The sequence below is a fragment of the Alligator mississippiensis genome, chromosome 16 (genome assembly GCF_030867095.1).
Source record: "Alligator mississippiensis isolate rAllMis1 chromosome 16, rAllMis1, whole genome shotgun sequence".
In the NCBI taxonomy this organism is placed as follows: Eukaryota; Metazoa; Chordata; order Crocodylia; family Alligatoridae; genus Alligator; species Alligator mississippiensis.
Window position 1 is genome coordinate 7,451,932 of NC_081839.1, and position 14,666 is coordinate 7,466,597.

A 14,666-nucleotide genomic window follows, 5' to 3' on the forward strand; every position below is an offset into this window, starting at 1 on the left:
TACAGCTCCCTAGTCAACCTGGGCCAGGCCACTTGAAGTGCTCAAAAGCATCCAAGGGACTTAGGAGCCCAAGTTCTACTTTCCAAAGTGGTGCAGGCACTCAGCCTAACTCACAGGTGTCTAAATACCACACCTCCCAGGCCATGCTGGAAACTGGGATTTAAGCAGTCTTAAAAAAAAAAATGCTGCCCTTGGCTGTGCACAAATCGGAATCATAGAAAACTAGGGTTGGGAAGGACCTCAGGCAGTCATTTTTTACAACCCCTTTCTCAAAGCTGGACCATCCTGAATTATATTATCCCAGGCAAGGCTCCGTCTAGCCAGGTCTTAAAAGCTTCCAAGGATGGAGATTCCACCGCCTCTCTGGGTAACCGGTTCCAGTGTTTTACTACCCCCCTAGTGAGAAAATTCTTCCCATTATCTAACTTAAACTTCCTTTGCTGCAACTTGAGACCATTGCTCCTTGTTCTGCCATCTGCCACCAAATCTAGCTCCATCCTTTGGAACCCCCCTTCAGAGTTGAAGGCTGCTATTAATCCCCCCCCCTCCCCCCCCAAGTCCTTTCTTCTCTAGACTAAGCCCAGTTCCCTCAGTCTGTCCTCAGAAGTCATGTCCCCCAGTCCCCCAACCATTTTTGTTACCCTCCGCTGGACTTCCGCCAACTTGTCCACATCCTGTCTGTAGTAGGGGGCCCAAAACTGGGCACCATGCTCGATGTGGCACAACTGGGTACCATGCTCGATGTGGCCTCACCAGTCCCGAAAAGAAGGGAATAATCATTTCCCTTGATCTGCTGGCAACGCTCCTACTAATGCAACCCAGTATGTTCTTAGCCTTCTTGGCAACAAGGGCACACTGTGGGCTCATATTCATCTTAGTGTCCACTGTAACCCCCAGGTCCTTTTCTGCAGAGCTGCTGCTTAGTCAGTTGGTTCCCAGGCTGTACCAGGGCATGGGACTGATCCATCCTATGTGCAGGACTTTACACTTCTCCTTATTGAATCTCATGACATTTCTTTCTGTTCAATCCAAAGAACTTCCTGGATTGCCTGTGCACTGCAGTATTGCTCTCCCAGCAGATGTCAGGGTGCTTGAAGTCCCCCATGAGAACCAGGGCCTGTGGTCCCCTATGAGAATCAGGAAACTTCTGCTAACCATTTGAAGAAAGCCTCACCCAGCTCGCACTCCTGGTTTGGTGGTCTATAGCAGACCCCTACCATGATATCACCCTCTGACCCTAACCCAGAGACTTTCAACAGGCCCATCTCCAGTTTCATACTGGAGCTCTGAGCAATCATACAGCTCTGTTACATACAGTACAACTCCTCCTCTCACCTGCCTGTCCTTCCTGAACAGTTTATACTCATCCACGACAGTGCTCCGGTCATGTGAGCTATCCCATCCAGTCTGTGATTCCAATCATGTCAACCCTCCCAGCGCCCGGAGCCACAGTCCAGCCTCTGCTCTCCAGGCTGGGAATGTGTCCTCCCAACATGCGCACACAGCACCTGCCAAGATGGGGTTCTGGTCCCACTGGACCTCTACAGTGATCGCCAGGCAAGGAATAGCTGGCCTAGGGGCTGAGCGGTAAGGAGTGGTCCTGCCCTGTGGGAGGCGCAGGCCTGAAGCAGCACCAGCCAGGCAGAGTCAAGCAATTCCAGCCTTTCCTTAGCTTCCAGCACGCAGGAGCAGGTCACCCATCCCCAGTGGGGGCTGGCCGCTCCCACCTCCCAGTGCCGCCAAGCAAAACTTTTCATTCAGCAGCCGCGGTTCAACTCTTCTTTTTCCTCCGTGACGTGGCCCTGAAGGGAATATTTACCATGCCTGTGGGTGCCGGGTGGAACTTCTCTGATAACAACAGGCAAAAAGCAGAGCAGCCGCATCCCTTGCTGGGCAAGCCATGGGACACAGCATACATGGACACATGTGGTGGTCCCAGTAAACAAGGGGTGGGTTGAGGGAAGAGCACCTGTGAGCCAGGAGCTGGTGTAGATATGTGGTCAGGATCATCCTCTAGCCTGCACCCTCAAAGCAAGTCACTTCTTGCCTCAGTTTCCCATTACAAGCAATAGGCACATGCTCTCTCTGCCTGACAGTGGAGAAGCAAGGTTTAGTTGAGATGAGGCACTCAGAGCTCAGGATCTCCAAACTCTCCTAGGTACATCACAGAGCACTTTTCTGAGAGAGTTCTTTAAGAAGCCAGGGAGCACCGAGTCCAAGGGGACAGACATTAGATTAGGAGAGTGGGGTTCAACTCTTGGCTGTCACTGACTTGTCATGAAGCCTTAGACAGATCACTGTCCCTCCCTGGGCCTCAGTTTCCCCATTTGTGGAATGGGGATTGGGATAATCATCCACCCCTGCAAAGCACTTGGAGATCTGTGGATGGTAAGACCTACACATTAGCATGACTGGTACATATGCTAATAGTCCTTTGCTCTTGAGCATGAGACCGCAGGCCCCAGGCCTGACACCAAGAACCAGCACTGCCCAGAGAAGCACGAGGGGCTGGTGAACATCAGAGAGGATTCCCCTGAACAAACCCCACTCTCTCCCCACACCGTCTGCCTTGCCAAGCCCCTGACTCCCTGCAGGGGCACTGCATCCAAAGTGGAGGTGTTGGCTGCACCACAGCTCTGCCCAAATCCTTCTGCTCCCCGTGCCCTAGGCACTGACGAGCTGGCAGTGCCCCCACCGGGCACTCAATCCACCCAGTACCATGTCACCCATCACAGGCAGTGCTGGAAGCAGGAAACCCAAAAAGGCAGTGATGGGGAAATGTCTCCTCCTGACCCCAATAAGCAAGGGGGGTGGGGAAGAAAACATCAGGTGTGGCTGAAATTGGATTATACCAAAGTTTACTCTGGATGCTGACAGAGTAATCCTATGATGCCCCAAGCCTCTGCAGCCTGCTCAAGCTGACAGCAGCAGCTTGACCACAGCAAAACCAGTTCCCATTACCTTCCCTCCCTCCCCAAGGAAAAGGGAAATCAGCTGCATGCTCTGGAAGCTGGGCCTGGCATGAAACCTGCATGCTCTGTCCACTGGAGACTATCTGTGCTTCCCAGCATGAGCCCAGGGCAGTGCCTGTCCAGAGTTCAGGGCTGGCTCCTCCCAGAGGAGAGCACAACACCGTGACCCTGGGCAGGATGTGCCTTGAAGGGGCCGTGCCAGGAAGCCAAGTGCAGTCACAAGGGTGCATTCTGGGAAACAGACAGACACCTCCCTCCCGAGCTACAGCTTTCCACCCATGCTAATCACCTCTGCTTTGTTCCCAGCTCAGTCCGCTCCAAACCGCAAGCAAGCCGCTCTGGCAGGCCTCTGCCACCCCCCTCTGCTGCAGTGCCACCTAAGTGCTGGTTCCAGCCCCGTGGGCTCTGCAGCCCTGCTACCTGTGGGTTAAACAAGCCGGCCTCCACCTCTCGGGCATGCAGCCTCCAGGAAATGAGTGCACCGCCCGGCCTGATGTTTGTCCAAGGCCCGTAAAACTTTTTATTGGCTCTCGATAGCTATTAATAATAAAAAGGCTTCTTGTGCTAGACCATGTGGGGGGAGGGAGGAGGACAGGCGAACAGAAAGGCAGTGAAGGGAAGGATTGGCCAGGCCCGAGGATGGTGTTGGGAAGAAAGCAGCTGTGCTTTGCACCCACCAAAGGACTGTGCAGTCTTGGGGAGCTGGGGGCTAGGCTGATGGGCGGTGGGAATGGTCCAAAGTAAGTTCCTGGTCTCCCACTTGAGCCCTACCCCCAGCCTGTTCCTGCCTTTAAAACAGGTATCAGAGCTGCAGCGAATCTGCAACTGCTCCAGCAGTGGTAGCTCAGGCAGCTATGCCTTCAGCTCGCTGAGCACAGGGTCTAAGACATGCAGCCAAGGCATCCCAGTGCCACCCGGCAGGAGGCAGTGGTGCAGACATCACAGCACCTCCTACAGCAGCCAGCTCCCTACTTGCTCACCCACCCTCACTGTGTTCAACCCCCTCCAAAGGGCCGAGATCTGCCCTCATCCAGGGGAAATGGCTGTGTGAGCAGTAAAGTCTGACAAGGCACTTAGTACATGCTCAGCCACTCTCCTCTGACCTGCTTCTGCTACCAGGGAGCTTCAGGGGTTAATGGCAAATGATGAATAAAGCTATGCAAGTGCCAGGTGCTAATAGCATGTATTACCATCCCTCTGGGAGAGGCCAGGCTGAGCATACTCAAATCCCTGGTTTCCATGAGCCTCTGCTCTGTGCAGGTTTCCAGGGGTTGCCCAGCCCAGGGCTGCCTGCACCAGGAGAGATGGGGTCAGGGTTGTAGCTACAGCCACGGTAAGCAACTAGAATAAAAAAAGAGAGAGCAGGAAAGAGATGGACTGCAATACTAGTCTTGACCCCTCAGCAAGGCTGATGTGGTGGGAGCCCTGCCCTCCAGGCTGCTGCTAGCACTGCAGCCCCACAACCTGATGCCTCATCAGTCCTGGCTACAGCTCAGTGTGGTCATAGTGCAAGTCAGGCCTGCCACAGGTCAGTGCTAGCTTTTGACATGAGAAATACCCACCAGCAAGGAGAGGCCTGTGATCCAGCCCCTGGTGCCCACAGCTCATTCTCCCCTGCTGCACCTTGTGCTTGGGAGGAGCATCCCTATGACCACAGGCTTGCCTTTTCCCAGAAGCCTACAGATGACTGGATAATAGGTTGGCGGAGACCGCTGCCCACCCTGCCGCCCCTCTTGTTCCCACCACTGCCTTGTGCTCTTGGCTTCACCATCTGCTGTCTCTCAACTTGAGCTGCAAGCTCCTTGGAACAGGGACCATCTCTTTGCCAGGTATTTGGGCAGCGCCAGGCACCACGGGGGTCCTAGGCCCTGCCTGGGGCCCCTAGATGATGCTGCTATACACAATGTAGGGTGCAGGAAGGGCTGGAGGGTGAAGCCTTGATGGGTCAATCAAAAGTTTTTTGTTACAGGTGCCTTGTCCCTGTGGGCTGCGCACTATGGCAGGGAAACAGAAGAAGCCACAATCCCTGCTCCCCCCAGCTCTGGCCCTTACCATGTCATTGTCTTGCCTCCAGCACCTCCATGCACAAGGGATGGCACCTCCTTTTTACAGACAAGGGAAACAGATACAGAGAGGACCCCTAGGGTCAGCAGCTGAGCTAAGGCCCCCTCGTCCCTCTGCTCGCCTCGCAGACAGCAGTCCCCCCATCTGCAGGAAGCAGAGGGGAAAAGGGGGATGAGAGCAGGGCTTCCCTAAGCTTTGTTCTCTCCCAGGCGCTGAGCACACAACATCCTGTCCATTCTTTACTTGCTCAATGATTTCCTCTGTGGATTTGGGGCAGAGCTGCCCTCCTGCCTGCCTCCTGCCAGCTTTCGCCCCCTTCCCTTGCCAGGCTCCTGTCTGTGCTGCACGACCGAGGGTCAGAGCTGCCTCCTGGGCAGCTGTGGACACCCTAGGCCTGCAGGACAGGTTTTATTGCTGCTGCCTTCTCTCAGGGAGTCTCCCCGTCCCTTCTCCAGCAGCGGTGGAGCAGTGTGTAGCTCAGGGTGGGGGAAGGGGAGGAGACGGTGTGTGAACTGTGTGGCTTAGTACCCAATTTTCATTCTGAATCAGACCTTTATGCTCAGCCCTGTGGAATCTCAGGGCCAGACTGTTTGCACAGAGCCAGGCGGCCGCGGGCCAGAGCGGAGGGAATTCCAGCCCCCGGGTTCGTTTCGCTTTTCACGGGAGCTGCTGGCCAGGCTGCGTAAGGGAATTTCAGACAATGAAACTAGACAGCGCAGCCAACCAGAAGGGAAAAAATACGTTTCTAGTCTTAATAAATGCTGCTTCCTGTGAAGCACTTGGGGACCGCCCAGGCCAGGGATGAGCTGCCTTAATGCAGAGCAGATCTGCAGCTCCAGCTGCCCCACCAGCTTGACCCTGGGCTTACAGCTGGAGCCTAGAAGCAGATTGTCCACAACCACCCTCCAGGCCAGGCCTTGCTAGTAAAGGCCCCCCTGCCCCCAGCACAGTCCTGACAGCCCTCTTCCACCCAGGAACGCTGTACCATGTAATCAGTCCCTAGGGCAGTGCTGGTCCAATTCCCCACGTGAACACACCAGCTGGACAGTGAGCTTAGCTCCATTTTCAAACCAGTCAGTCATCAGACCAAAATCAAGTCACTTTTACTCTGAACAGTGCACCCGTGCAGGGTGAGGCCAGCAGAGTCTGATTGCGCCACTATAGTCCTGCCTACCTTGCTGTTCATGAGGCCTAGCCATAGCAGCTCATGCCAAACTATGTGGAGGCCCCTTAGGTTTTGCGGCCGACGAGCAAAAGGAGGTGGCGTTCCCACGATATCCCATGGTACCCTGGATAAACAGGCCTGGGCTTTTGCTGTGGTTCATGGTTGGGTCACGCAGTAGAGAGGCCCAGAGAAGGCCTTAGGTGATGCAGCAGCAGTTACTTACAGAAGGAGCGAGGCATCCTAGGATTGGGTAGGCTCTCAAGAGTCATCTTGAGAGGGCCCCTGCATGACGCTGGATTCACTAGTCCTACACCATGCCACAGAGGCACCAATCCAATCTCTGCAAGCAGTGAGAGGTGGCTCTCTTAGGTAGCAGAGGGGGACTGATTATATGTGACGTTTCCGACTGCTTGAATGAGAAGCCCTCCTGGACAATGAGGAGCTGAAGAACCAGCGCTGCATCCTTCCAAACATGATGAGCAGAAAGGGCCTGGGTACAACCAGCAGCGTCCTGATGCAACGATTTCTCAATCACTTCCCTGGCCAAGCACACAAACAGCACGATCTGCTGGAACTGCTGCTGGGTAGGTCACCCTGCGGCGAGTGACCCTGACCACGTGCCCACAACGCAGAACAGAGCTGGTCTCTCATGGGACTTGATCACTTTGAGCCAAAATACAGACTTTCCAGGGGAAAACAACAAATCTAAAAACTGGTCTCGAGTTTGGCCAAAGGATTCCAAAGCAAGCTGCGGTCTCAGGACGACCCAGCAGCGCTTGCAACCACAGCTCTTCAACCAGGCGTAACAGGTTAGGTGACCGAGGACAACTGCAACTTTAAAAATGGACTCTCCTTTAAAGGAAAAAAAATATGGGAAACTGGCTTTTCCTTTGCAGGACAGCAGAGTTCCAGCCTGCAGGGGCTGCCTGGATCCTCCCCCATGCCCCACACACGGGGGTGGGGGGCACTGGGTCGAGACTGGCCATTGATGTTTACAAGTGGGTCCTGGTACAAAAACGGTTGAGACCCAGTGCCTTAATTCATGATCTCTAGCTGCCCCCACACTCATGCCCATGCCTCGCAGACGTCACACATCCACTTGTCCTCAGAGCCACCGGGCCACTTCAGGCCTTTACTCCCTTGTGGGGGCTTCGGCCTTCCCGGCTTCCACCTCTCTACCTTAGCCCAGGTCCACACTGTTTGGGCTCCAGCCCCTTGTTTCACCCTCTGGGGCCTTTATCTCTGCCCTGCTCGGGACCCAGGCTCTCTGGCCCCGTTTGTCTCGCGCAGGCCCTCAAAATCGCTGTCCTCCCCAGGCCCCAAGCTTTGCCCCACTCCCAGACAGTGCTGGACTTCCTGGCTTCTGCCTTGCACCTTGAGCCTAATCCCTGGCAAGGCTAAAGGCAATCACATGCCCCTTGGACACGAATGGGACCTCCAAGCCACCCCTTTTCTAGTGCCCCCAAACCACCAGTTAAAACCCAAATGCAAACTTAAGCCTTCTGGCAGCAACACAAACGCCCCAGCCATAGGCTGCCTACCACACTTCTCCTGAGCCCTGGGTGCTCTCCCACATCTCCTAGCAGGGCTTCTTCCTCCTGCTGCTGCTTCCCAAGTCTAACTCCCTGCTCCAGCTCTGGCTTATATACTCCTAAAGCCCCGCCCCTTTTTGGTCATGTGCCTCTCCTGTCAGCTGACTGGACCACAGGGTTGTTCCTTAACCCCTGCTCTGCTGGTTGCCTATGCCACAAGACCCCTGCCCTTAAAGGGGCCACGCCACTTTCCAGTAACAGGGCAAGGGGTCCCAGTCACACCAGCGAATCTAAAGTGAAATTGACACTTCCCAGTAAGCTTTTGACTTCGGCCTCTCAAAGGGAACCAAAAAAGGGAAGAGCTCAAATGTCAACAACATGACGAATTGTGAGGAAAACACAAATATCAGGAGGTTATTTTAAAGCTAAGGGGATTTAAGGAAGAAGAAGTTTTAGGCTCTTTATTTGCCATCTGGTTCGGAGTCTTTTGGGTAACACGCTAGTCACATTTGCAAGAGTCTCTCTCATGCAATCACTTGTCTCCGGGAGCTGGGGATTTAGGGCAGATTGCAGTGTTTGCCAGGCTTATTCAGAGTCTGTCGAGAGTTGCAAAACTGGAAGCGACTTCCAGGAAGGCAAAGCTCAAATGAGAGAGACAAGAGAGAAATTATTTGTACTACAACAGCTCTTGGACACCTTAACAGAGAACAGGGTCTTATTGTACTAGATGCGGTGCGAGCACAGTCCTGCACCACGAACTTCATCATTAAAAGAGGCAAGACAAGGGTGGAAGCACAGTGCAGGGAAGTGACCTGGCCAGGGCGGCACAGCAGGGCAGTGGCAGAAGAAGCAGGAAGAGAACGCAGGTAGCCAGTGAAGCCCTGCACCCGATGTCCCCGAAGTCTGTTCTGTGGGAGACAGTGGAATCCCGACAATAACCATCTTTAGCAGGCACCTGATCCCAGCAAGTCCTTCCAGCGGTTAAAGCCGGCTTTGCTGACTACTCTACGCTTTCCAACCAGAGAAGGAACAGCTGCATCCAAAGGGGGAGGGACTGGAGGGGGGAAATCTTCCCGAGAGCTAAAAACACAAAGAAAATCTCTTGACATTAGACAACCCAGAGGCGCTGCAAATTAAAAGGCTAAAAATACCTCCCAAGCACCCCGTGACTCCATGTACAACCATACCCAAAGCTTCAAGTCTGAAACCAAACACAGCAACATGCAACTGGTCCACTTACCAGGCTGGACAAGAATAACGAGCTTGGGACCAAACGAACGAAGAAGAAAAAAAAAAAAATCAAGACACTTGCATGGAAAATGCAAAAGCTACAAGAGTTGGAGTCAGATGTGGTTTTGTTTTACAATAGCAGATAAAAAACCTGCTGGTCTTAAAACAAAGGAAGCTCCAGCATGTTTTAAAATAAACTGCAGGCCAGTCCCAGAAAACGTCCAAGAAGGTTTGTAGTTACAATCTATTCCAGTCTTAAATGCCAGCAGCAGCCCTCGTCATTTTAAAGAAGGGAAGGCTTCAAGCAGAGGTTTCGTCAATTGACTCTGCTCATGAAAACTTCCTCGGGGTTTTTGCGAGTTCGGTGGGTTCGTTTCCACGAGGACCATTGCAAAAGGTCAAGACTGAGCGGTGAGTTTGACTGGAGCTCTCTAGTTCCACCTGATCGGAGCCAAGGCCTTGAGGGAGGTCATCTGGGAGAGTCCGTTTAGCTTTTCTACAATTGAGGCTAAGAGAGGAGGAGCAGGGCACCAAGAGCCAGACGCTACCTCAGAGCCTGGGCAAGCAGGGAGAGACGCGTTGGTTCAGCTGTTTAGCAACCTCTTGCTTTTGACCCGTCAGCAAACACACGAGCCCTAGCAGGCCACGCAATTCAAACCCGAGTCTGCAGTCAAGATCGGATGCTGGCCACAAGCTTACCGCTGCGGCCTGGTGCTCTCTGGCTTGGGCCTCACTGTAATTACAAGGCCGTGTGGCAGAGCCAAATTGCACCCTTCCGAAAATACATCCACACGAGCAGAAGGAAAGCAGAAGGACCAAGGCATAGGAAAACACCCACCTGGTGCCTCAGAGCAGGACTCCCCAATACCCAGATCGGGGTTCAACTCCTCCCATGCATCTCCACGCTATTTTCTGCTCTCTGCACCTGGAAAACGCTGTTCCAGAGAAAGCGGGGAAAACCACCAGCAGTCTCTGCTGGCATCACAGCGAGGAGGTATTATCACTGCATCATTCGCATGCCCAGGTTCTGAGTATGGGTCTCACAGAAAGAGACTAAGGGACCCCAGTCAATTTAGAGCAACTCGGATAAGAAAAGATACTTGTCCAAGTACCCACATAGAAAGGTGTCTGATTGGGGGGCCGGGGAAGGGGGGTACTTTAATCCAGTGATGTCATTAAAAGAGCAAATAGTTGGAAGACAAATTGAGCCTGGAAATATGGCATATTTCTTGTTAACGGGCAAAACGTCACTGGAACAAATGACTGAAGGAAAGATGGTAGAATCTCTTATCTGAAAGTCTTTATGCCGAGGCTGGAAATCTCTCTGAACTTCCAAACTGACCAGCAGTGCCTCTGCTGCAGGCATCCCTGGATGAAATTACAGTCCGTGTTGCAGAACACGTCAAACCTGATAGCAACAGCAGGCCCTGCAGTCTGTTCCCAGGTCGGTCCTTTCCTCTTGGCATCTTCCCCCTGTGCATCACACAATCATCCCCATTCCTCTAATCTCATTTCTGCACCACGAAATTGATGGTGTCCATTTGCTTTTGCTCAAACTTTTAAAGGTCTGATTCCACCAGCGTAGGCAGAGCGCTCAAGACAGATTGCTCTGCGAGATTAAAAATGCAAGTTACTCTGGATTCCTAGAGAATCCCTGTACACTATCTCCAATCCTTTTGATGGCTGATTTAAACTAAAGTGAGTGAGGTTTAAATTAAGCCCTGTAGATGTGCTTCAGCCTCACTTCAGTCACCATGAACTGCCTTGTTGCTCTTCATGCATCAGTCCTTAAGCAAGCCCTTATTACTGTATTGCAAGTTCCAAAAATCTCTCTCTTCAACTCCTACAAGCTTAAAATACTCTTTATTAACAAGCTAATTAGGACATGTAGGGGAGAAGCAGAAAACTGAATCAATGCTTTCTCTAGGAAGTTAGCTCACTCAGAAATAGATACAGTACTCCAAGGAGAAAAGCAGAGAATAATAGCATGGAAAACCTCAGTTGTGCTCCAACATCTCTGGTGATAATTTGGGAAGGGGTTTTGCTGAAATGAAAGCTAGTGAAAAATAATGAAACGGTCTCATGGAAAACCTGTGTTCTTGTTTAATTGGGGAACAGCATGTGATGCCAAAATCTATGCCTGAAAACCAAGAAGTTTTCCAACCTGTGATATTCTTTCCTTGCAGCGCACTGTTCAGTTATTCCAGGATCCATTCTCTTCCATGGGGTGGTCTCTCTGCTGGACTACATATCCCATGATGCTACACCTTCCTTCAGTAGAGGGGAGACAGAGTTGTATTGTGGGAGGTGTAGTTTAGCCCACACAGAAGGAAGGAAGACTGGCCCATGGAGCAAGAGTAGGGGCGGTGGGAGGAAGAGAGAAGCAGGGATCAGAGATGGCAGAGAGGCAGGCACAAGCAGTGGGCAAGCTGCCTGACCTCCCCATACCACCTACCTACTCTCTGCCTGCCACCCCCCACCACCACCACAGTGGTGGGAGAGATGAATTAAAGACCACCCCAAATAATCAGATTGTATACATGGAAAAAACAACAAGGTTATACATTCCCATGTAAAGAATTTAATTATTGTAGGTTCATCTTAAATTCAGGGTAGTCTTTGATTCAAGTAAATGCCGCAGTTCACTTCTGACTTTTGTTCAAAGTGGATATTTTCAGAAGGGAGGTAGGGATGAAAAACCCCTCCATTTTACAACCACCTCCAGTTGCAACAAATCCTAATCATCCCATCCTGAGGATAGTAATGTGAATGGTCAAGCTGCAGCCTAGCAGAAAGAGAGCTATCCACTGCTGTTCAACACATTAAAATCCACTGCTTCTTTCCTGAGCTGGTCTGAACATGCAAGAAAAGCAATCTCAATGGGTAACGTAGGTTATGCTGAAGCCGTGGCTCTCAGCCTTCTCAAAACTGTGGCACACTTTTGAAAATGCCAGCTCTTAGCTTTCACTTGCTTTTTGACAATAGAAAAATAGAGCAATTCTGCTGCTGCAAAGAGCCCAGACCACAACAAGTCAGAAGGTTTCTGATGCTATGAAGCCTCCGGTTTTATCTTGTGAATCATGGGTTGCACACTTAATGGTGTTAACATTGCATGGTGCCCTGTGGCACTGTTGCAAGGATCTCTGCAGGGTGCCACAGCAGCTTGGGTGAGAATCGCTGCTCTGAAGGCAAGACTTTCCCATCCGTAACTGAAATAGCACATGCCAAGTAAGGGCTTCAGCAGTAACTCCCAAGTACCAGCCAGTCCACTTCACTCCCCATGGCCAGTGGCTTACATTCACTTAACCAATGAATGAATCAAAGTCCACACCCAGTCTGGGGAGCTTAAGTGTTTAGCAAGGTTTAGCGAGCATCCCCACCTCCACCAAAGCTGCTGAGCTCCCTTGGAAATCCAGCCCTAAAGCCTTGCAATGAAGGAGTCTAAACAGGGCTTACAAAATGTTAGTCCCTTGGGGACAAGCAATTTTGACAAGTCTAAGACACACAGTAATGCTGTGCTCAGCTGAGAAACTTTCACAATCACTCAGCGAGGTCAGTCGAGAGAGATAAAGGCTGATACGTGGAAAGCGTACATCAGATCTCTAGGGGCAAGGCAAAGCCAGGATGTAGAGAGAGGAAGTTTGATTTGCACACGTTATAGGAAGGTAGCTGGAGAGCTCACAGACCTCCTGCCCACTCTGCTGAAGCTTTCCTTCAACCACTTGCGGGAATGCAGAGCGAGGTTTTCTTTACCTCAGCTCTGGTCCTCACTGATGCAATGACCTCCTTAAAGCTAGGGGCAACCTCTGCAGCTTTTTTAAAAGCAATCCCATGGCACAGTGACTGGAAACATACGTTTCAGCCTTGCTGATCTCACCCCCACCCCATGAGCAACGCAACGGTGTGTTCCAGTGAAATGCCAGCATGGGAGCATAGGTCAAAACTCCATCTCACTTGAATTCATCTGTGAACAAGTCCCAAATGGAGATATTTTTGCAGGTTCTTCACTTCCCCACTAAGGAAGCAAACATTGTTGATTTAAAAAATGGGACAGTGGGGGAGGCAGGGGAAGAGAAGAACATCTTGTTTACAGAAGGAGGCTGGAAGCACTGGGAACACAGTGAAGAGATGGAAAGGACTATGAGCTAGAGAGGCTGGAGAAAGAGTTGGATTCCTGGAAGGGTAAAATAAAGACATGAAAAACAGCTAAAATTCCAACACATCAGCAACAGAGACATGTTAACATCAAGAGTGCCACATCAGGGCCACACACTTATATAGCTGTCCCTGCCTCCCATGCTTGGGTTCAGAACACCCCTTCCATTTAGGTGATAACACACAGTAACCAAAGTCACCTAATGAACATGGGAAGGTGCAGAACAGTCACAGAAGGCAGCAAGCGGAGTGTAAAGTTCTCCCCAAGACTAACTCAGCAAAGGGTCCCTCCTCTAGTCTCATACAAGTTCAAATGTGCACATGCTCAGGGCCCATGACTCCATTCCTTGCAAACCCAAAGCCCCTGTAGCAGTTGGTGGGAGCCTAAGACGGCCAAACTAGGCAGCACCGACCGGGAGATGCGCTTAAACCCAGTGATTCTCAACCAGGGTGCCTGGAGAATCGTTCAAGGGGGTGACACAGTGCTGGCATGGTTGGGTTTACAAATCTGATCGACAAGATAAGCATTGAGATTTCAAACAGAAATCCATCACTAGGTCTTTCCGAGTTCTTTGCAGCAGAAAAACCACCACTCTTTCATCTTTCCTTGGCAAAAAACAAAAAACAAACAAACCAGAGTAAAAAAAGAAGAGTTGGCACTTTCCAAGGGCTCTGCTGCATCTACTCTATAGTCTAAAAGGTTGAGAACCTCTGGTCTAGCCAGAACTGCATGGACCGCGCATGCTGAAACAGGACTGGTTCAAATTGCCCAAGACCTGAAATTAATGCCATTAGGCAGGAAAGCCTCTCACCATCTCCTGCCCTCTGAGCTGAGTCACAGGGTTGGCAAAAGATTCTCAGTAACTCACTGCCACTGCCGAGTTTCCCCAGTATTACACAAACCCCTGCAGCCCGTATTGCAGTGACAGCTACTCTACTACAGCAGTGTTGCTCTGGTTACAGGAAGAGAAATGCTTTCCTATAAGCATCTGCCTTTTCCAGAGCTGGTAGTGTTCCCCAAGCAGCTACCCTTTGGGCTGCATCTCAGGTCTTCTCTACCTACAGCTGAAGGCTCGCTCCCAGAGAGGAAAAAGTCCATTGGATTTTCCATGTTTTAAAAATAAACTAGCTGATACTTATGCCCTCGAAAACCCAGACAGCAATGGGCTAGAAAAGTACTCGATCTTGGCCCCTACTTCAGGTGGGTCTGCACAAGAAATCTGCAGGAATAGCTGACAATATGGATATAAGCCAGGGTAACAGGCTATGTGGGCACACACCTCTTTCAGGTCTATTGAATTAGAAACAGGTTTAACTGCACAGAAATTAGCTGCTTTTAGAATTGAAATAAAGGTGTTTACATTGCCTTGTGCCCAGATCTAAATGCCAGTTTAAAATCCTGCTCTCTCACACAAAGCCAAAGCCCCCAATGCAGAGCGCAGGAAGGGGGGGGCAGGATGGGTAGAGAGGGAAGGTGATTCACTTCCAACCTCCTGGAAGATGAAAACAGCTCTCAGTGCCATTTTCTCTCCCACTTCCCGTGCGTGT

General features: G+C 51.3%; 1 protein-coding gene across 3 annotated transcripts in view; it reads right to left on the minus strand.

Annotated features, from left to right (window-relative positions):
* The window catches only part of CSNK1G2 (casein kinase 1 gamma 2), a 70,502-nt gene that overhangs the window by 31,746 nt on the left and 24,090 nt on the right, over positions 1 to 14,666 (minus strand). Inside the window, exon 1 of one of the 3 annotated variants that reach the window (XM_059719627.1) lies at positions 7,743 to 7,827. The exons of the other annotated variants lie outside the window; for them this stretch is intronic. The gene's annotated coding sequence lies outside the window, so the exon portion shown is untranslated. Of the gene's footprint in view, positions 1 to 7,742; positions 7,828 to 14,666 lie in introns of those variants that run through there. 3 annotated transcript variants of the gene reach the window in all.